Source organism: the organism of the source record quoted next, unplaced genomic scaffold (genome assembly GCF_019419815.1).
Source record: "Pyrus x bretschneideri cultivar Hongxiangsu unplaced genomic scaffold, Pyrus_bretschneideri_v1 Contig50, whole genome shotgun sequence".
NCBI lineage: Eukaryota > Viridiplantae > Streptophyta > Magnoliopsida > Rosales > Rosaceae > Pyrus > Pyrus x bretschneideri.
This window is the reverse complement of record NW_025999788.1, coordinates 429,693-452,804: the sequence shown is the minus strand read 5'-3', so window position 1 is coordinate 452,804 and position 23,112 is coordinate 429,693. Positions and strand designations below refer to the sequence as shown.

The window sequence follows — 23,112 nt, the reverse complement described above, 5'->3', positions numbered from 1 at the left end:
GCATGAGTTTTAATGCCCTACAGTTTTTCCAACTTGTTTAGACTAAACATTTGTTCCTTTACAATTTGATTAAGATGCTTTGGTCAACTACAAACTCAGCATCCCAACGGGGTTTGAACTCATACCATGGTGCAAGGGTAACACTCATTTCCACCACTGTGGTAGAGAGCCACTTGCAACAATTTTCTATTATTTAATAAATATCCACTTAAGTTAGCTAACCACTAATTTCTTACAATTTAGTAATTTTAAATTAGTGGCTTTATTAAAAATATTAACTCAACTAATTTATGAATATCATTAAAAAAAGAGTAACTTCTTATTTCTGTTATTCTATTTAATTAGTCTCTTTCTTCATTAAAAAAAAGTCATTAATACTGTCATAAGAAAACTTCAATTAATTAGGTGAGAATTTTTACATATTGTTATATAAAAAAATGTATTTAAAACTTATGGTGCATTTGAAAATAAATGTATGAACTTTTAGTACATAAATTCTAAGTGTACCAAAAAAAACAAAATGTACCAGAAATTCAAGTGTCCCATAAAATCAAATGTACCAATATTCTAGATAATCAATTGTATCTCTAATAAAATTGTAGAAAAAAAAATTTAATCAATGAAAATAGATGTCTAATTAACGAAATTGAAAAACGAGGTGCCTATATCAAAACTTCTTTATTTAATTGAAACTTAGTCCTAGCTAGTTAACTTGGACTGGCATGACTCCCGTCTGTTGGCAGTTCTTACTTCTTTGCATTCAGACTTCCTTCGGTTGCCTAGTTTTCGTTTTTCAGATTAGCACACGTGCTTCACGATTTTTTAGCATTTCGCTTGGCTCGAATTGGGCTTTAGAATTGAAATTTTGGAGAAGTGTAGATCTTTTGAAATATAAAAACTATTGAAATGATTTACTTTTTATTGGATGTATTGGAAAAGGCTTAAACTGGCTGAACTAAACCGATTAATCATATGGCCGGTTGGCTTGGTGCGGTTTCAATGGATAGGAATTGAATCAAGTATATGTTTGCATATATATAAGCACTAAAGTTATCTTTATATATAATAAGATAGGATCAAGGGATAAATATTTTCACCCTTTTAAGCTTTTAGATTACATAACATTCAAGATCTTCATGTATTTATTAAATGACATAGATGGTTATATGGATATGTTAACTAATACTAAAAATAAAAAAATAAAACTGAAAAAAGAATTCAAAACTAGACAAAAATAAAAAATAAAAAAGGGGAGGAAAACTCTGTAAGCAACAACGGTCTACCCATAAATTGTTGGGGTTTTTTAACTTTAATCCTTCAAGAAGATCGAAATTTAAAATAAACCTGGTGTTAGATTACATATTGATTATAGTCTCTTGATGTGTCCTTAATTCAAAATAACTAATGTGCATTTTATTTAATGTCTCACAATAAATATTTAAATTTATTAATATACAAATTTTAATTTATTTTTTTACCAAAAAAAGTTTTTATTTATTTATTTATTAATTTTATTTCACATTCTTCAAACTTGAAAGACTCAATTAATGTACTAAACGTATGAATAAAAAATGTAGTATATTGAACTAATGTATTTAAATGTTAGTACCGAAATGTATGTACTGAAATATAGGCACCGAAATGTATTATATTAAATTAATGTACCTAAATGTGTTTACTGAAATGTATGCACCGAAATGTTAGTACCAAAATGTATGTACCCAAATGTATTATATTGAATTAATGTACCTAAATGTTTGTATCGAGATGTATGTACCTAAATGTATACACCGAAATGTATTATAATGAATTTAATGTACCTAAATGAAGAAGATAAAGTACATCAAAATATATTGTATAACAAAAATTAGTTTATCTAAATGTTTACAAAAAAATATATTACGATAAATGAAATGACAATGAAAATTATAATGAAATAAAATTAATACATTAAAATTAGGAAGAAAAAGAGAAATAATTAAACAATGCAAATGTAATTAATAAATGAGGTTATTAATGTATCAAGGGACTAAAATTATATTTTGACCTTACTCATGATTTTAGTCTAAAAGTCATATTTGCCAAGGATTAGAATGAAGTTTTGTTGACATTATATTGTTTTTTGAAGATTTATCACGTCTAGCACTCACATTAGATAACAATGTTGCTGCTTGCTGAAAATGAAGAAGTTGGGATTTCATGTACCATAAAACTAATTGACAATACGGAGAGTAGTTCAATCTCAAAACAAAGAGTAGTCCAACCTCTTGTAAGTTCACACATCTCCTCACATTTAATGAATTTTCAAACCAAACACATGGACAACACGAATTGGGTGACATGGAGCACGTATGGACATTGGGTTTCACACATGGGTCAACTGCTCTGATACCAAGATGAAAGTTGGGGTTTCACCATAAAACCAATTAGCAATATGGGGGGTAACCCAACCTCTTATAAGCCTTTGTAAGACTATCTCCAATTGAAAGGCTCTAAAGGGCCAGAAGGCCGAAAATAGCTCGAAAACCGTCTTGAACCGAGGGCCAGGCCAAAGGGCTTGTGGGCCCCACTGGACAAAAAAGGACCAAAAGGCCAACCAGCCGGCCCAAAGAAGCCAGCCAGCTGGCCTTGGGCCAGGTCACATTTTGAATCCTAACGGCTAATTGACGTCAATTATCGTTGGATTTGATTTTTTTTTTTTTTTTTTTTAGCCAAATTTTTTTTAAAATTCTCATTTTTTCCTATAAATACCTAAGCCTTCCTACACCATTTCTCACATAATTTTCACCATGCCTACACCATTTCAATTCTCATATTTTCCTCTTCCAATAATCTTTCCTTCAATTTTTTCAATAATTTTCATGGCCTCATATGTAATGAAAGGTAGGGCTTGGCCCGAAAAGAAGATGAAGATCTTTGCAAGGTTTATAGATGGGTCTCGGAAGATAGGGGGAGTTCTCAAACAAGTGAAGGTGTTTGGACTCGTGTGTCCAAAAAATACTATGAGTTCTACGAAGGCACCACTCCACCGAATACCCGAAACTATGAGAGTTGTTCTTCAAGATGGAAGAAACATCTCCAACCAAGTTTGAATAAATGGCATCAAGCACTGTTAGCAACCGCAAGTAGACATGAAAGCGGCACCAATTACTACGATGAAGTAAGTGTTTTCACAATTTATTTTTAATATTTAATTATATTACATTTAATTTCATAAATTAATTTCCTTTAATTTTTGTAATTATATTTTCTAGGTACGCCAAACGAAGGAATTGTATATGGAGGGCAGCTCAAAACCCTTTCAGTTTCACGGTTGTTGAGAAATTTGTAAGGTATTATTTGAAGATCCACCTCAACATAGAGTAGGTTCTATGCCGGTGTTTGGATTTGCATCCTCAGCTGTAGATGTAGATGAAGATGGATCTCCTACCATTCAAGAAACAAGGGTAGAAAATCCGTCTTCGGGTGAAGGTTCCATACCTAGGGCTATGAGACGAAACTAGGCCCGAGGGTTGAAGGAAAAAGGCAAGGCAAAGGAGGATTACACCGCTCAACTGGAAGTGGCGGCCTCATTGCGATTAATGGCAGAGCAAAATGCCTTTGCCGCGGAAGAAAGAAACCGTAGGCATGAAGAACGGGCCAAACAAATACAAGAAGAGATGGATGATAGGAATATGCAAAGGGACACTTCGGATTACACTCCAATGAGTAAGGCCTATTTTGATAGGAAAAGGTGGGAAATTATGACCCGGCGGCAGTTGTTTACCTCCGACTATACTCCTACAATGGCGGATGATGAAGATGATGTTGATTATGGACTTTAAATTTAAGTTGTAGTTTTTAAATATAAGTTATTTGTTGTTTTTAAATTTAAGTTGTTGTAGTTTTTAAATTTAAATAATAAATTCTGTTTGGCCCTTTGGCCCTCGGTTGGAGATGGTTTTTTGTGATAGGGCTAAAAAGAGCCCTATGGCCCTCGGTTGGAGATGGTAAAAAATATGGTCTGCGCTGTTCATTAAAATATTAATTTTTCGGAGGGCCAGAGGGCTAAAATGAGCCCTATGGCCCTGCTTCGGTTGGAGATGGCCTAAGATTTCTTTTTTCACCAATGTGGGACTCTTTTACCTTTACATTCTCACAAAAATAATTTTATCCCAAAAGTGAGGAGAACTAATCAAGACTGACGAATAAGGACTTTGAATCAATGGAGTTCTACCTCCTTCCTTGTTTGCATGTTTACAGGGTTTCTTCATTTTTATTTTATTTTTAATTTTCTTCCAAATTTACTGCTTTTGCAGTTTTATTTTTTCATCTTTAATATTATTTAAAATTCACGTGAGCATCCATGTCATTTAATGAATAAATGAGAACCGTTAGATATTATGAATCTAAAGACTTAAAAAGTGTAAACGCATTTGTCAAAATATTTGTTCTTTGATCCTATCCCATATATAATATAACCCTTTCAGATTTCTCAAAATTTCTCAATTTTCCAAATATAACATAACCCTAATATTTTTGATAAATTGGAGAGGAATTGAGTCAAATATAATAGTTCGACTCCAAACTTCTGGTACATTAGAAATAGCCTAAACTTTTCTTTTCTCTTGTGATTCCACAACAACTAAATTTTAGTATATATATCTAAGCAGCACCATTAATGCTGTATAAGCTATGGAATCATCATGATGCACGTGAAATTAGAAGGATAAAATGGACGTGGAGGAGACAGAAAATAGTGAGTGGCGAAGTTATTTGCAACTGAATGGAACATGCATTAGCCTAATCTTTCACCTCTTTAATTAGTATAGATACATAATATCGTTTGTTAGAAAAATAACAAAAAATTAGTCACAGAAAAACTTATCCGACGACAAATTTTCCTCCCCAAGTGGTCGTTGTAGCGTCCTTCGGAAAGATTCAAAGTATTATTGGAAATGTTGTAATTAACATATAAATACAAAAAAAAAAAGTAAGAAATATCATAATTCATTTGTTTGTGCAGTGGAAATGTTGGCTTCATTTTTCTTTGGGTGTTGAGTTCGAAACATGAAGCTGCCTTTCAGTCACTAGATTTCATATGATCTTAAAGATTGTATTTTGAGGTAATCAAAACTTTGAATTATATATTTTTTTTTCAATAACTTTTTATTCAATGGATTATTTTAATATTCAATTCGTTAGTGTGATGTTGATTTTAGAAGAAAAAAAAACACAAGAGAAACAATTGGCGTTAAATTTATTATACTCGTCAATCAAGTTTTATTGTTATTTACTCTCTTGATTATCAAGTTTTATTGTTCTTCACTCTCAATCTTAAACTCTTGACTGCAAACATTTAGTACATTTGTGTGAATCATGTAATGTTTAAATAATGTTTGTATATTTATCTTCTTTTGATATTAATTTTTAACAAATTCTTTGGATATTTGATGTGAAAATAGAACTTTTTATGTATTTAATGAATTCTTTTTTATACAAATCAATATACAAAAAACCGGAGATCAGAGAATTTTAGGGCCCCATTTCGAAGGCTCGCCTAGGGCCCCCAAATTCTCAGGGCTGGCCTTGGTATAAGCTATGGAATCATCATGATGCATGTGAAATTAGCAGGATAAAATGAACGTGGAGGAGACAGAAAATAGTGAGTGGCGAAGTTATTTGCAATTGAATGGTATTAACCAAAATAAACTGAATTAGTTGGAATCAGGTGTGACTTATCTTCAAAACAGTTAGAGGTAGTTGGAGTTAAGTGTAAAGGGTAAAAATGTTAAACTGTGCAACATAGTCTCTATGTAAGTATAGTCTTAGAGACTTAGAGACTCATGATGTAATATTTCCTTTTACTCAGAATATATGATTGAAAGCTCTATCTCTTCTTCTTCGATTCCTTTAGTTTCTTCTTCTTTAAGATTTCTGTAATTCAATAGTGTTAATATGGTATCATCGCCGGCATTTGCTCATTTCCGTTGTCGATTCTAGTTCTTTTGCTGCTACACATGATCAAATAGTTCGAAAAGAGTTCATCGTGGTTCTTGGGGTGTGCATTCTGGCTCCAATTTAGGTGACATTGTAAATTGATTTTGTTGGCTAATTGGGTTTCAGTCCTGATTAGAAGATTAATTGGGTTTCAGTCTTGATTAAAAGGTTTCGATCGCAGAATTTGGTGTATGTTGTGTGTTTGAGTTCGCTTATATTTCAAGATTTCTTCAAGAAAGTTTCAATCTTTCTTGATTGCAAAGGGAGTTTCATTCTCTCTTGATTTTTTTTTTCTGGATAGCAAAGATTGGGTGTTTGTTTGATTCTTGAAAGTGTGTGTTTTACGTCATGGAGTCATGGCTAGTTCTACTGTCAAAGTTGAAATTTTTTTGGGAATGATCACTATAAAGTTGAAGGATGATAATTTTGCAAAATGGGCATTTCATTTTAAGTCTGTGTTAAAGGGTCATAAATTGTTAGGGCATTTTGATGGCACTACTGCTTGTCCGTCGAAATTTGTAGTTCGTCCTGAGGGAGGAGTTTCTTCTGATCTTAATGATGCATATATTGAATGGGAGTCCATAGATATGGCACTTTTAAGTCTTTTACTACCTACTTTGTCTGATGAGGCTATTGAATATGTTCTTGGATGTGTAACTGCGTACGAGGCTTGGTTAAATCTTGTGGATCGGTTTGCTTCTGTGTCTAAGTCTAAAGTTAATCATTTGAAATCAGAATTGCATACAATTAACAAAGGAGGGGATTCAATTGATAAATATCTGCTAAGATTGAAGAATATAAGGGAACGGTTAACTGCTGCTTGAGAATCCATTTCTGATAATGATGTCATAATTGCTGGTCTTGCTGGTTTGCCAAAAGAGTATGCTATAATACGAACAACGATATTAGCCAGAGAATCATTTATTTCTCTTAAAGAATTTCGAGCTTTGTTGCTTGGGGCTTAAAAAGAAATTGAAGGTGAATCTAGTGGTCTCTCTACATTATATGTTCAAGGTTCTCAAATGACCCCAGGAGAGTTTTCTGCTTGGGGGTCTAATCCTGCAGGACATAGTCACTTGCCTAGAACAACTGGGGGTGTCCTAACTCCTAATCCATATCCCTATTCGTTTGAGCCTTATTCTCAACCATACACACACCTATACCCTCAACCTCCTCTGCATTAACACCTTTCGTCATCATTTGGTTTACCACAGCCTCCTATGCCTCAACAATTTCCTATGCTACAACAACCATACCCACAACCTTCTATGCCTCAACAATTTCCAGGTACTGTTTATCCACAGATTCCTTATGGTGTTGGCTATATGGGTAACTCTTCAAATTCTGGCTCAAGACCTCCATTTACACCGAAGCCAAATTATAAGGGTAATAACAGTTTTAAGTCAAATGCTGGTTTTAAAGGCAAAAGGTCCAATACAGGCTATTTTTCTGGTTTTTCATCTGGCAGTACAAGACAATTTGGTACAAATGTGTGGAGTGGGAATACAGCAAATAGGTCTCCAAATGTGATTGAGTGATAAATCTGCAACAAGAGATGACATACAACTGTTAATTGTTTTCACCGGAATGCTACTGCACCAAGTATTAGTTTTCAAATAGATTGTCAGATTTATGGGAGACGTGGTCATTCTGCTCTTGATTGCTATCACAGAGGAAATTATGTGTTCCAAGGTCAACAACCACCTGCACAGTTCACAGTTATGATAGTCTAGCAAGCAGAACAATAAATTCCTCAGGCAGACCAACAAATTCCTCAGGATACTTGGATTGTTGATACTGGTGCATCTCACCATATCACTGACGTTACACATTTCCAAGGTTTTGAAACAATTTTAGTTGGCAATGGGACAAGTTTATTTATTGAAAATACTGGTGCAACTACTATTAAAACTAACTCTCATAGCCTGGTTCTTAATAATGTTTTACATGTTCCAAAAATTGCCCGAAGCCTGCTATCTATACAACAATTGTGTGCTGACAATCATAGTTGGTTTGTTTGTGATGAGAATGAGTTTTTTGTGCAATACAAGAAGACAAGGGACATACTGTATAGAGGAAAGAGTAAAGCAAGACAATTGTTTCAAATCCCTGTTATCAAGTAGTCAAGAAGAGTTCAATCTGTGATTCAGCAGCCTTATGGTTTTCTTGGACAGTTAGTGAAATCAACTATGTGGCATCAACGGTTTGGTCATCCATCCAATGAAATCGTGTCCATCATGTTGAAACAATCAAATATACCATTAGAGTTAGATATGAATCATAGTATGTGTTCTTACTGTATTAGAGGAAAGATGTGTAGGCTTCATTTTTCTCCTAGCAATGATAGATACTTCTCACCATTTGAAAAGGTGCACTCAGATGTATGGGGCCCTTCTCCAGTCAAAACAATAGAGGGGTATAGATACTATGTTACTTTTGTTGATCAATATACAAAGTATGTTTGGATTTTTCCAATGTATAATAAATCAGATGTGTATGCAATTTTTGTGAGTTTTTACAACTGGATTTCTACACAGTTTGGTGTTGCTATTAAATGTATACAATCTGATGGTGGGGGTGAGTACACAAGTCATTCCTTTAAAGCTTTTCTTGCTGCAAATGGTGTTGAACAAATGATTTCTTGTCCATACACTCCACAACAGAATGGAGTAGTTGAAAGAAAACATTGGCATATAGTGGAAACTGCCATTACTCTTTTTGCTCAAGTTGCATTACCACTTGATTTTTGGTACTATGCATGTGCACATGCTGTGTTTTTTTATCAATCAAATGACATGCAAAGTGTTGTCCATGGTGTCCCCTTATAAGAAATTGTATGGTAAAGATCTTGAGTTACAAAATTTAAAAGTATTTTGATCAGCAGTATATCATTGGTTAAGACCATATTCTGCACATAAGTTACTACCTAGGTCTGATCAATGTGTGTTTTTGGGTTATTCTAGGGGATATAAGGGTGTAGTCTGTTATAATGTACAAAGCCAGAAATGTATTGTTTCAAGACATGTTATCTTTGATGACAGAGGTTGGACATGTTATCTTTGCATTGATAAAACCTAAAGTTCAAGGACAGAGAGTCCCTTCAAGTCCACTTCAATGTAGCACTGTGGTAGTACCAGTTCCTGTACAACACAGATTTTCAGCTTCTGTGAATACAATGCATCAAGAAGGTTCAGTTTCTACTTCACACATTAACAGTTCTTCAGAACAATCAAGCACTGGAATACAGGGATTTGAAACTCAAGCATCCACAAATACTCTTTCCTCTTCTCAATATACAGTTCCCTTACTTCTTGTCCTCGATCTATCTCAACTTCAGGTAATTCTTCCTCCAAGTGCACAAACTCAATCTCAGTCACACAATTATACTATTCAAACTAGACTTAAGACAGGTGCTATTATGAGACGAGATTACACATCATGTCTAGCTGCAATACCCAAGTTAAAATCTATTCAGTTTAAAGATGATGATATTGAAGATGTCAATGGTCATATACCATGTGGTTTTTCTTTTCTAGCTAACATACATGAGGAAGAGGAACCAAAGAACTGTAGAGCTGCATCAACTATGTCTCAATGGCAGAATGCTATGCAGGAAATAGTATGATGCTTTAAAGTCACAAGGTACATGGAAATTAGTCCCTCCTCCAAGTGATAGAGTTGTGATTGGTAGTAAATGGGTTTATAAAGTGAAAAGAAATCCTGATGGGACAGTGTCAAGGTACAAAGCCTGATTGGTAGCACAAGGGTTTAGTCAAGAGCAAGGGTTGGATTATTCCGAAACTTTTAGTCCTATGGTTAGACATGCAACTATGAGGCTTATTCTAGTATTGGCAGCCCAATACAGCTGGACTTTAGGACAATTAGATATTAAAAATGCGTTTTTGCATGGGGAACTTGAAGAAGAAGTATATATGAACCAACCCCAAGGTTTTATGGATCCATAGTACCCAAGTTATGTGTGCAGATTAATCAAATCACTATATGGGTTGAAACAAGCTCCAAGAGCTTGGAATTCGAAATTTACAAGTTTTATGCCTGCACTTGGTTTTAAAACCTCCATGTCTGATACAAGCTTATTTGTGAAGGTGGATAAGAGTGATGTTATTTTACTCCTTTTATATGTTGATGACATCATTGTAACTGGATCTAATAGTGAGAAAATTCAGTCTGTCATTAATCATCTTGTAGCTGTGCTTGATTTAAAAGATATAGGAAAGTTGACATATTTCTTGGGCCTCCAGATTCAATATCATGCAGATGGGTCTTTGTTTGTGAATCAATCCAAATACATAAAGGAGTTGTTGAAAAAGGCTGGAATGGAGTAGTGTAAACCAACCTCCACACCTTCCAAGCCTCACTCACAACTACTTACAACTGAAGGCACACCATTGTGTGACCCTACTCACTATAGAAGCTTGGTTGGGGCCTTACAGTACCTGACTTTTACCAGGCAAGATATTGCACACTTAGTGAATGTAGTGTGTCAATATATGACCAATCCTTCTGAGTCCCATATGTATCTGGTGAAAAGGATTATGAAGTATCTTCAGGGTACATCCAATTGTGGGTTGACATACACTCAGTCTTTTGATTTTTAAATCAGTGCTTATTCTGATTCGGATTGGGCATCAGATATTAACACTAGGAGGTCCATTACTGGTTATGTTGTTTATTTGGGTTCCAATCCGATATCGTGGCAGTCAAAGAAACATGCTACTGTCTCTCGAAGTTCTACATAAGCCGAGTACAAAGCCTTGGCCCATTGTGCTGCAGATGTCTTTTGGATTAGGTCTCTGCTTAAGGATGTTCATCAAGTTCTTACACAACCTCCTACCTTGCATTGTGATAACCTTTCAGCTCTGGCATTGTGTTCCAATCCAGTTTTCCACTCGAAGATTAAACATCTGGACACAGATTATCATTTTGTAAGGGAAAAAGTTCAAAAAGGGGATCTTCGTGTTCAATACATATCAACACATGAACAGGTAGCGTATATATTCACAAAAGGTTTACATAGTCCAGTGTTCATTCAACATTGTCATAGTTTACATATTGGAGTAACTGATGTTGGTCAATAGTCTTTCCAAGCTCGAGAAGCGTCAGCAGATACGGACCATGACAGTCCTACTAGTTCTTCGTTGTAGATGCAAACAAAACTTAGGAATTCCCAGTTTTGTTTGAGGGGGGAGTATTAACCAAAATAAATTGAATTAGTTGGAATCAGGTGGGACTTATCTTCAAATAGTTAGAGGTAGTTGGAGTTAAGTGTAAAGGGTAAAAATGTAAAACTGTGCAACATAGTCTCTATATAAGTATAGTCTTAGAGACTTAGAGACTCATGATGTAATATTTCCTTTTACTCAGAATATATGATTGAAAGCTCTCTCTCTTCTTCTTCGATTCCTTTAGTTTCTTCTTCTTTAAGATTTCTGTAATTCAATAGCGTTAATAAATGGAACATGCATTAGCCTAATCTCTCACCTCTTTAATTAGTATAGATATATAATATCGTTTGTTAGAAAAAAATAATGAAAAATTAGTCACAGAAAAACTTATCTGACAGACAAATTTTCCTCCCCAAGTGGTCGCTGTAGCGTCCTTGGGAAAGATTCAAAGTATTCCTGGCCTCTATTTTCTAGTTCAAGTGGTCGCTGTACGTTAGACTTTTTCCTACCCACTTCCTGAGCTTGAGTCATTGACGAAGTTATTAATTACATTGGTTAATCTACACTTTTTTCTTTGAAAGAGACATTCGAGATTGAAACCTCATAAGACATTTCCATTTTGAAATTTTCTCATAACTGAAACACGTCATGTCATCGCGGATAACAAAATTTATTTTTTATTTTCTTACGTAAGCAATAAAATATATAAACAAAAATATAATTGGTTTTTCAAACCAATTGAAGAAGACATTACATCGAAGCGCAAAAATGACACCAAATAATGAGTAAATCTTCTCAACTTATCAATCACAACATAATTTTCGAGGCAAATCCAAACTCAAAGCTCAGATAGGGAATCATACATGACCAACAAAAAAAAGTAATCTTGATTTAGTCAACAAAACATCGCAGATGATCTTTTTGTAATTTGATTTTAAGTTAGCAAAAAGAGTGATGCTAAAGAGATTATTTTCTTAGATCATATTTTGAAAATCGTATGATGTTGTGATTGATAGTTGGACTAAAGAAAAAAATAAAAAAAAAAAAAAAAAAAAAAAAAAAGAAGAAGAAGAAAGGGGTATAATATGTGTGGTTCATGGGCGACCCTAAAACCAAAGCCATGAGTCGGCGGCTAGGGTGTAGGACTCTCTCTTTTCTCTCTAGCTGGGGTTTTGTTTCTCTCTATTGTCGCTAAATTCTTATGAACAATATAATTTGTAACAAAATGATGTGTGTAATACTAAACAAAACTAATTTGTGTAATACTAAACAAAGTAAACTCTACGAGTCCCAGTGTGTATGAGTTCGGATTTATTAATCAATTAAAATGCATGAAATAAACATGTTGGAATAATGGTAGGCTAGTCAATTTTCTTGTTCAAAGTTAGGCAAGTTAGGTTAGTCAAGCAAGATAGGTAAGTTAGGCAAAATTAGGCTTATGTTCTTTTTCTTCCCTATATATATGTTTCATCTTGTAATTGTTTCATTAAGCAAATATACAAAACCATCTTCAACACTTCTCTCTCATGGCTTAAACCTTAGAACCCACGAAACCCTAGCAGGTTCATATTTTATCATGGTATCAGAGCATCGTTTCTGGTGACTTTGAATACCCCACCTATCTTCAACACTTCCGCACCACAACCAACAACATCGTCATCATGAGTGATTCAGGAACCAACACAAAACCATTAGAGATGGCTACTGATCTCTCGAACCCGTTTTTATTACACCTCTCTGATCAACCTGGGAACATCTTGGTCTCCAAAACCCTTCAAGGAGACAACTACAACACATGGAGCCGTGCTATGCGCATCAGTCTAAGTGCTAAGAACAAGCTAGGTTTGGTCGATGGAACCATTGACCCACCTGCTGAAACAGATAAACAATTTGCATTGTGGCAACGATGCAATGACATGGTTCTCGCATGGATCCTGAATTCTGTACATGAAGACATTGCAAGCAGCGTTTCCTACTACACTTCAGCAGCAGATGTGTGGGCTGACTTGCGTGATCGTTTCTCTCAAGGGAACGATTCACGTGTTTACCAAATTAAGAGAGAAATTGTTGAGCACAGACAGGAGCAACAATCGATCTCAGTCTACTACACCAAACTAAAGGCATTGTGGGATGAATTGACGTCCTATCATGAGCCCTCAACATGCACTTGTGGGGGTTTGAAGAAGATCAATGAACGTGATGAAAAGGAAAGAGTGATGCAGTTTCTCATGGGATTAAACGAGTCCTATGCCGCAGTACGTGGGCAAATCTTGTTGATGCAGCCACTTCCCGACACTCGGAAGGCATACTCTCTTGTTTTACAACAAGAGAAACAAGTGGAGGTATCTCTCACTCGTCATAACAACAGTTTGCATGCGATGCATTTGACAAGCCATAGGGAATCTGCTGCACAACGAGGTAACTCCTCTATTAAATGCTCATATTGTGATAAAAAATATCATACCGTAGATCGGTGTTTCTATCTCAATAGCTTTCCACCGGGGCACAAATACCATGGCAAAAAGATGATTCCTCCTAACAAGAAGAAACCTGCGGCTAATCAAACAAAGACTGGCAGTGAAGTCGCCACAGTCACGGATCAGCACCATCATGAAACCAACGGTGACAGCCCCAAGTTCACTCCTGAAGAGTACAACCAGATCATGGCCATGCTCAAGAAAAACAACTTGGATGGTAATCCTCACCGTTATGCAAACGCCACAGGTACTCTTACACCTCTGTCTAAAATGTCAGGAACCTTACCACAGAAAAACCTATATTGGATCATTGATAGTGGGGCAACGGATCATATATCTCCTTCACCTCACTTGCTTCACAAGAAATCTATGTGTGATTATGTACAAATGCCGAATGGGGGAAAAGCCATTATAGAATCTGTTGGTTCCGTCCAAGCAACTCCTCTTCTTAAACTTGATGATGTGTTACATGTTCCAAATTTTCAAGTTTATTTGTTATCCGTTAGCAAACTCACTGAGTCTCTACAATGCATAGTGATTTTCTTTCCTACCTTTTGTGTGATACAGGACATGGCTACGAGGAGGACGATTGGCCTGGGCAAGCGATATAATGGGCTCTATTACTTGTCGTCAACACAAAATCCTCATTTAGCTCACAATGTCAACCGTCATTCAAACCTTTGGCACCGACGGTTAGGACATCCCTCCACTGGTCCCTTACAACTTTTGACCAAGCAAGTTCCAACTATTATGTTTGATTCTAGCCATTTGTGTGACATTTGTCCCCTTGCTAAACAAACTCGTTTGTCTTTTCCGTCAAGCTTTATTTCATCTCAAGCACCATTTGATTTAATACATTGTGATATTTGGGGACCCCATCAAGTCAATTCTCATTCGGGGGCTAGATATTTTTTGACTATTGTTGATGATTATTCAAGATTTACTTGGATCCATCTTATGCGTTTAAAATCTGAAACACAAGGGTTGTTACGTTCTTTTATTGCTTGGGTTCAAACACAATTCAATCGCATGATCAAGACGATTAGGGCAGATAATGGGGCTGAATTCATTTCTTTACGTTCTTTTTTTGATAGCAAGGGTATTGTGTTTCACACTTCTTGTCCTTCTACTCCCCAACAAAATGGGGTCGTTGAAAGAAAACATCGCCATCTTTTAAATGTTGGGCGAGCACTTCGTTTTCAAGCCAATTTACCTTTAATTTTTTGGGGGGAAAGTGTTCAAACGGCATGTTATTTAATCAATCGCTTACCAACACCACTCCTCCATCACAAAACCCCATTTGAGCTTTTACATTGTACACCTCCAGATTTTCATCACTTGCGTGTGTTTGGTTGCTTATGCTATGCCACAAATCTCACTCCCACACACAAGTTTGATCAACGTGCTCGGAAATGCATATTTGTTGGATATCCTCTTGGTCAAAAGGGGTACCGTGTTTATGATCTCACTACCCACAAATTCTCCACACCCCGTGATGTGATCTTTCATGAGGACACCTTTCCCTTTCCTTCCCAACCCCCAGATCACCAACCTGACAGTGTTGTTCTCCCCCTTCCCCTTGATACTACCATCGACTCACCTGCCCCTACCACCACTACCATCCCCCTTCCATCCCACGACACACCACACGACCCACTGCACGACCCACCACAAGTCACACGCTCTATCCATGCCACCAACCCTTCCTCGGACCCTCTCATCACCGAGCCTGCTCCCTCCCCTCTTCCCCTTGCCATTCGCCACTCCAACCGTCCTCCAAAACCCTCCGTACGACTTCAGGGCTATCATTTATATCATGTACACTCTCTTGCTCCCAGTGCCACCTCCTCTTCCATGTCAGGTACACGTTACCCTTTATCTCACTATGTTTCTTATGCTCATCTTTCTTCTTCACACCGTTCTTTTGCTTGTGTTATTTCCAACATTGTTGAACCCACTACCTTTGAGCAAGCTAATAGTGATCCTGCATGGCAAGCCGCCATGCAAGCTGAACTCCTAGCCTTGGAACAAAATCAGACTTGGACTCTCACTCGTCTCCCTCCCGGGCATCGAGCTATTGGTTGCAAATGGGTTTACAAGGTCAAGTATCATTCAGATGGGTCTGTCGAGCGTTATAAAGCTCGCCTTGTTGCCAAGGGTTTTACACAACGTGAAGGTATCGATTACAAATAGACTTTCACCCCAGTTGCCAAACTTATTACCGTCCGATGTCTTTTGGCCGTAGCTTCTGTTCGTCATTGGTCTCTCCACCAAATGGATGTTCAAAATTCCTTCCTCCATGGAGATCTTGAGGAAGAAGTCTATATGCAACTGCCTCCTGGTCTTCGTCGTCAGGGGGAGCACAATGTATGCCGACTCAACAAGTCACTTTATGGGCTTAAACAAGCCTCTCGAAGCTGGTTTCACAAATTTTCCACTGCTATACACCAAGTTGGGTATCAACAATCCAAGGCCGATTATTCCTTGTTTACCAAGGTACGTGATCACTCATTCACAGCTATACTAATCTACGTCAATGACATGATCATCACAGGCAATGATGAAGAGGCCATTCGTGATCTCAAACAGTTTCTTCACACTCAGTTTCGAATCAAGGATCTGGGACCATTAAAATACTTTCTCGGCATAGAGGTGGCTAGGTCTTCTCAAGGTATTTCTATCTCACAACGGAAATACACGCTTGACATTCTTGATGAAGCCGGCTTACTGGGTGCCAAACCTGCAAAATTTCCCATGGAAGAAAATTTGAAGTTATCTCCAACAGAAGGGCAAGTTCTTCATGATGCCTCGAAGTATAGGAGACTTGTTGGTAAACTTATTTACCTTACTATCACTAGACCGGAAATTTCATATGCAGTTCATGTACTCAGCCAATACATGCAACAACCAAGAAAACCACATTTAGATGCAGTCCATCGTCTCTTGCGATACTTGAAAGGGGCACCTGGACAAGGACTTCTATTTCCTTCGAAGGGGGACCTAATCTTGGCTGGATATTGTGATGTCGATTGGGCTCGATGTTCAATTACAAGGAGATCTGTCACGGGTTATTGCATATTCCTTGGAGGAGCATTGGTATCTTGGAAGACTAAGAAACAAACCACCGTTTCTCGATCTTCAGCAGAAGCAGAGTATCGTGCCATGGCCTCTGCGACGTGTGAGCTTACATGGATGAAATACTTGTTGGCTAACTTACGAGTTGATCATCATGTGCCAGCAAAACTGCATTGTGACAATCAAGCGGCTCTTCATATAGCAGCCAATCCCGTGTTCCACGAGCGTACCAAACACATAGAAATCGATTGCCATGTTGTTCGTGAACGTATTCAATCAGGGGTTATCACGACAGCCTACGTTCGTACTGGAGCACAGTTGGCTGATATATTTACCAAGCCGCTTGGACAAGGGATGTTTCACTCATTACTTGGCAAGATGGGTGTGATTGACATTCACATTCCACCTTGAGGGGGAGTATTAAGCAATTAAAATGCATGAAATAAACATGTTGGAATAATGGTAGGCTAGTCAATTTTCTTGTTCAAAGTTAGGCAAGTTAGGTTAGTCAAGCAAGATAGGTAAGTTAGGCAAAATTAGGCTTATGTTCTTTTTCTTCCCTATATATATGTTTCATCTTGTAATTGTTTCATTAAGCAAATATACAAAACCATCTTCAACACTTCTCTCTCATGGCTTAAACCTTAGAACCCACGAAACCCTAGCAGGTTCATATTTTATCAGGATTTGTTGTATCAGTTTCTTAAACAATAGTCGATATAGGTTTTCAATATTTCGTAAGGAACACGTTGGAATTGTCATATATAATTGCTGAATGGCAGACATTTCGACTATCATGCAATAATTAGGTCTCGTTTGACATGTCGTTTTAGACATCGAATAAAACTATTTAATACAATCAAATGTTTAGTGTGTTTATGTATAAATTAAGAACTGATTCAACTAATCAGTGCCCACCTATTTTAGCATCTACGTCAACTAATTATTTTTATTTGGCAGAAATGATCATTAAATTACTACAAATAATGAGATCACATTGCAAGATGAGACGGAATAGCTAGAAGGAGCAGGTACGTACTATTCCACAAGTCTAATACCAACATATGTGTACGAGCTTGATATAATTGTATTACTTGCATACACAAAAACTAATCACCTTCTTGAACTAGCCCGGGTTTTCACGCATAACTGGAAGCTGGTTCATAGTCCAGCCGTCTACCTTTATAATTAAAGAAAATTAATGAAAATAACTTCAAAATTTTGCATTTTAATAAAAAATTATCTAATAATTTTATTTAATGACAAAGACAAAAAAAAACATAAAATATAAACGTGTGTGCCTAGCGTGTGTTAAATTTCATAAACAATGCAGTAGCGTTAAGTTTCATAAAGAGTAGTATTGTTAAGTTTCATAAACAGTGTAGTACCGCTAAGTTTTATAAACAGTGTAGTACTATTAAGTTTTATAAACAATATAATAAGTTTCATAAACAATATAGTAAGTTTCATAAATAATGTAGTAAATTTCATAAATAGTGTAGTACCATTACATTTCATAAACAGTATAGTACCGTTAAGTTTCATAAACAATGTAGTAAGTTTCATAAACACTGCAGTAAAATTCATAAACAATGTAGTACTGTTAAATTTCATAAACAATATGTGTGAGGATGCGCGGGTCCCGCGCGTTAGTTTTTTCAAGTTCTTTTTAATAATAAAATTATGTCTTTTTCATTAAAATTTAAGTTCTTCTGTCATTTTTATTAAAGTTTAAGGGTTTTTCATTAAAATTTAAGTCTTTTTCATTAAATAAAATTATAGCATGATTTTTGGTTAAAATAAACTTAGCCCAAACCCTTTTCATGAAAGTTCTCTTGTTACTATTGTTTTCTTATTACACATAGCATTTGTGAAGAAGTTGAGGTTTCACCATAAAACCAATTGACAATATGGGGAGTAGCTTAACCTCTTATAAGCTCTTGCAAAATTTATTGTTTTACTAATGTGAGACTCTTTTACCTTCACATTTTCATACGTCCCTTATGTGTGGCGCATTTTTAAGCCAAACACGTGGACAACACGAATTGGGTGACGTGGAGCATGTGTGGTCATTCGACTTCACATGTGGGACAACCTGCTTTGATACCATGAAGAAGTTCAGGTTCTACCATAAAACCAATTGGCAATATCAAAGTAGCTCAACCTCTTATAAGTCCTTGCAAGATTTCTCCTTCTACCATTGTTGGACTCTTTTACTTTCATATTCTCATATTTTAATATACGTCAATATATTATTAATTATCTCAAACTTATGTCCAAGTCATTTGGTTTTAAATTTGAGTGGGGATCCGAATCACGTACATATACGAGCTCCATTGTATGAAAGATTGAACTAGTCTCATTAATATTTGACTTGGCATGCAGTAGTCAGTTCAATGCCAAATTTATATATACTAAAACTCAAACTGATGTGGTACTGTTCTAGAGCAGTAAAATGGCGAAAATGCCATTACAATGCTGTATGGCTGCCTTTTGTTTAGGATTCTCTACAGTAAATATGCATTTTTGCCCTTCCACTCCACCTGTCGACCATCGCAGCGTCTTCTGGCATCTTCTCTTTCTTTTCACTATTTTTCCTTCTGTTGCTTTTCACTTCTTTTCCTCTCCCCTTTTCTCTGTTGTTCTGTCTCCCAGAAACTCTTCGTTCTCCATTTGCCGTTATCATCCAACTCCAAATTAGCTGCTCTTCGTCAACTCCATCTACTTTAATTTTCCTGCATAGCTTTCTCTCTGAAGCTCAAAATTCTTGGCCAAACAGAACAGCGAACTTCCCGATGGTTACCAGCTCCAGTTCAAGGTCGAGAAGCACTCAGACAATGACTTCCCCGACGCCAAGATTTTGTAAGGTCTCAATATCGAACTGGTTTGATTTTTGTGTACTTGATTTAAATTTTTTTGGTGATTTGCTTTTGGCTGTCTGATCTGGTTTGATTTTTGCTTTCAGGAAACGTTGGTCTTCGAATATTGGGGTTTTTGTCTGCAAGCTTGCAAGGCTGCAAGCCCTTTGTGATCAAGTATGTATTTTTTTCTTTGATTAAATGTTTTTGTTTTCAGTTTTGTAAGCATTCATCTTTTACTAATTGTCTAAGAGCTTCCATGGGATCTGCCCTATGTTGTTACTTCGCGGTTACCTCCGTTGGGGTTGAAATTGTAAGTCTGAAAACTAATCAAAGGGTTTTAGAATTTTTTTTTTTTTTTTTTATCGTAAAGGTTTTTAAAAATTCGGATCATGTTTGCATTTTTATCCAATCTCATGCTCTAGCAATGCTTATAAAGATGACTGTTAGATTTTCAAAGGACTCTTGAATGGTAGAAAACGCAAAGGGTCTGCAAGAATTAGTTTTATTTGTTTTGTTATAGGAATTCAAATAATGATAAAAATTCTAACATTTTGTTCCAGAAGTTGCAATTTAATCCTACATCGACAAATTTCTCTGATGGCCACTACTAGAGGTTGACATTCTGATTCGATGGCTACATTGGCAACAAATTTATTGGGAAATGCATCTTCAAAGGTATGCCTTTGGAGCAATTTAAAGGTAGGAATTTTTAATTTTTTGTGAAATGAATGTTTTGTCGTGGAAGGAGTTTATAATAGATTGGTAGGACAAGTACATGGTGTTTGTTTGGTTGAATGTAGAAAGGAATTGGAAGAATTATGAAAGTACTTGCATTTTGTTCCAGGAGTTGGAACTTCAACGTTGCATGGAGGAAATTGTCATAAGTTCGGTGGCCAGAGCTTGACGTTGGCATGACAACAAATTTACTCGCAAATGCATATTCAAAAGTATGCTTTTTTGTTGTTTCTTGGTGAAAGATTGATTAGCGATGATTGCTATTGTTTATTCATGGTTGACTGAGCATTTTTGTTATATGAAACCGTAAAGAACAGTTGCCTCGATGCTAAGTTTTTTTTATATTTCTTGATGCATTTCTATTGATCAGGTATAGATGGACTGGTCAATACGAAGCGCATCTGTGGGACAATAGTTGCAACAAAGAAGGGTAGAGCAGGAAGGGAAGCAAGGTTTGTCAAGAAAACACAATGATGTTTTTAATTACAAGAAATGTGCATTTTTTTCCAGTCAAATTCTGCTTTTGTTCTGACTATTTTCCATACTATATGCTGATTCTATTTTTTAATTTTTGGTTTTTCTTTGATTAGCTGGGGAATTACAATCAAATGATGGATGTTCAGTTTACTTGGGTAAGCATTTTTTGACATATAATTTGGCTTACCATTTTAACTGTCAAAGCATGTTGTTTTAGTTCATGCTACTAATCATGCATTCAATAGATTTATATATACAATAGCGTTTAAATGCTAATTGATTACTAACATAATGCGGTCTTTACAGGAAAAGCAATGGATTCTCAAGAGGGGCCTGAATGTACAGAAGAATTACAAGGTCTTAATAGCTATTCATAATTTTATATAATAATTTAGATAAAATATCGATGAGAAATAATATAAATACCAAATAAAAATCTCTAAAATCTTTTTGTTTTGTTTCTTCTCTGTGTAGCAAACGTCATCAATATGGAAGATGGCTAGCCAGGATTGGAAATGTTGCTGTAAATAAGGATCTCTTGGGACATTCAATGAGTGATTTTTCAAACTTTATTTGCTTTTTGTATCTAAAAAATTTCCTAATATTTTTAATATAATCAGTGAAACCACGATTTCATGTACTAGCTAGCTACTAGGATGCTTGGTTTTTATATGATTCTGATTATTTGATGTATCTGAATAAAGTTTTGTTCAAAGTAGGAAAGTCAATTTAAACTCAACCTTATTTACAAGCTTGAGGAGAGATTTTAGTCTTATAATGATTAATAATAAGATACAATTAGGGTAATACATGTACTGCACATATTGCTAACTATGCTAGACCAAAAGTATCATCATTACTGCTTAAACATACCAATCAGTTTACATTCTGTGAATGCATATGACGACTGAGGGGTTTAACCCTTAATTGCAATCTCATCCTGACCGATGTGTAATTTTGTGTTTACACCATATTAATCAATATTTTTTTCATATGTTTAATCAAACTCTTATTTAATGTACATTTCGCATACACAAACGGGCAAAAACTTCTTGACATCCTATAAAATTGCCAGAAAAAGGTCATTTCCAACTCATGCAAAACCAGACTTATTTCCCGCAAAAAAACACTAGGTAAACACAATCTATCCTTATTTTGTTCATAATATAATTCTATTGTGATACAATTTTGTTTCATGTATTTCAATCCTTTTCTTTTCCCTTTCCTAGGGTACCTCCTTTAAACTACTTTTCCCATTCTTCTTCGGTCAGAAGATGTCTTTTTGCCAGTTCTGAACAAAGGTCATTCCTAACTGTATAATTTTTTTTACCAATGTCCAAATCTTAAACTATTGCATGCTCATGTTTGCCGATCTTTGGACCAATTTCAAACAGTGATGTAGAAGATATCTCAGAAGAAAATGCGCAGGACTTTGACCGAGTTCCTATCAAGCTATTGAAAAAAAGTCATCTCCAATTGCTGCAAAAAACAGATTCCGATTCTTCCAAAAAAGATTAGGTAACTACTCTTTATACTTGCTTTTTGTACAAGTTTTAATTTATCTGTACATAAATTCAACAAATCTATTCTCATTTTCCAATTTTTTAAGAAGCTGTCTATCAAACTGACTACAGTCGAAATTTAAGATTCTTAGCACATGCTTTGTTTTGAAGCTGTCTATCAAACTCACTACTCTTTATAGTTGCCAAATGTTGTTATCTCACTGTCTTTACACAGTTTATTTAATCAGTTTTTTAGTATAAGCAGTGCTGTCCTTGATTAAATAATAATGTCAAACAAAATTAAGAGAAAAATATAACCGCCCAATAAGAATGACTTACCGAATTACATCACAATAACAAAAGGTAAAGAATAAATAAAATGGCAAGTAAATGGTTTATATCAACTGATTGAGCACCTACTTCATATGGGAAGAAGATGTCACAAAGGCAAATCAGGGAACAACAATTACTTCATATGGGAATAAGAGGTTAGTTTAATTGTAATTATTTTTTTATTTGGTCAAATTCGAAGTTGGTTGGCTTGCATCTAATTTGGTCGTTTGCTTGCACAAAGTCACTGGTTTTATTAATGCTGGTGATCATCCAAGTTAATGTGAAAACGATATCATTATTTTGTTATGGTGAGAACTGATTTAAATTAAGAAATTGAGTTACTTTTTTATACCTCTTTTGTGATCATTTACTGAGAATTTGTTAATTGTTTTAATATATATGAGATAGGATTTCTACTTTCATTTCTCATCTTTAGAGATTGCTGAATTTCTACATTCATTTCTCATCTTTAGAGATTGTTGGATTT

General features: G+C 35.6%; 1 long non-coding RNA gene across 4 annotated transcripts; it reads left to right on the top strand.

Annotated features, from left to right (window-relative positions):
• Positions 1–19,210: 19,210 nt before the first annotated feature.
• LOC103952792 lies at positions 19,211–23,045 on the top strand. 4 transcript variants are annotated; one of them, XR_007252909.1, is made up of 10 exons: positions 19,211–19,579; positions 19,683–19,752; positions 20,139–20,277; positions 20,423–20,525; positions 20,684–20,765; positions 20,904–20,945; positions 21,097–21,147; positions 21,265–21,923; positions 22,020–22,091; positions 22,185–23,045. It is a non-coding gene; the product is annotated as an uncharacterized LOC103952792 (long non-coding RNA). The 4 variants fall into 4 exon arrangements; XR_007252910.1 differs by having other exon boundaries at positions 19,211–19,584; positions 20,139–20,253; XR_007252908.1 differs by having other exon boundaries at positions 19,212–19,579; positions 20,139–20,253.
• The last annotated feature ends 67 nt before the right edge of the window (positions 23,046–23,112 follow it).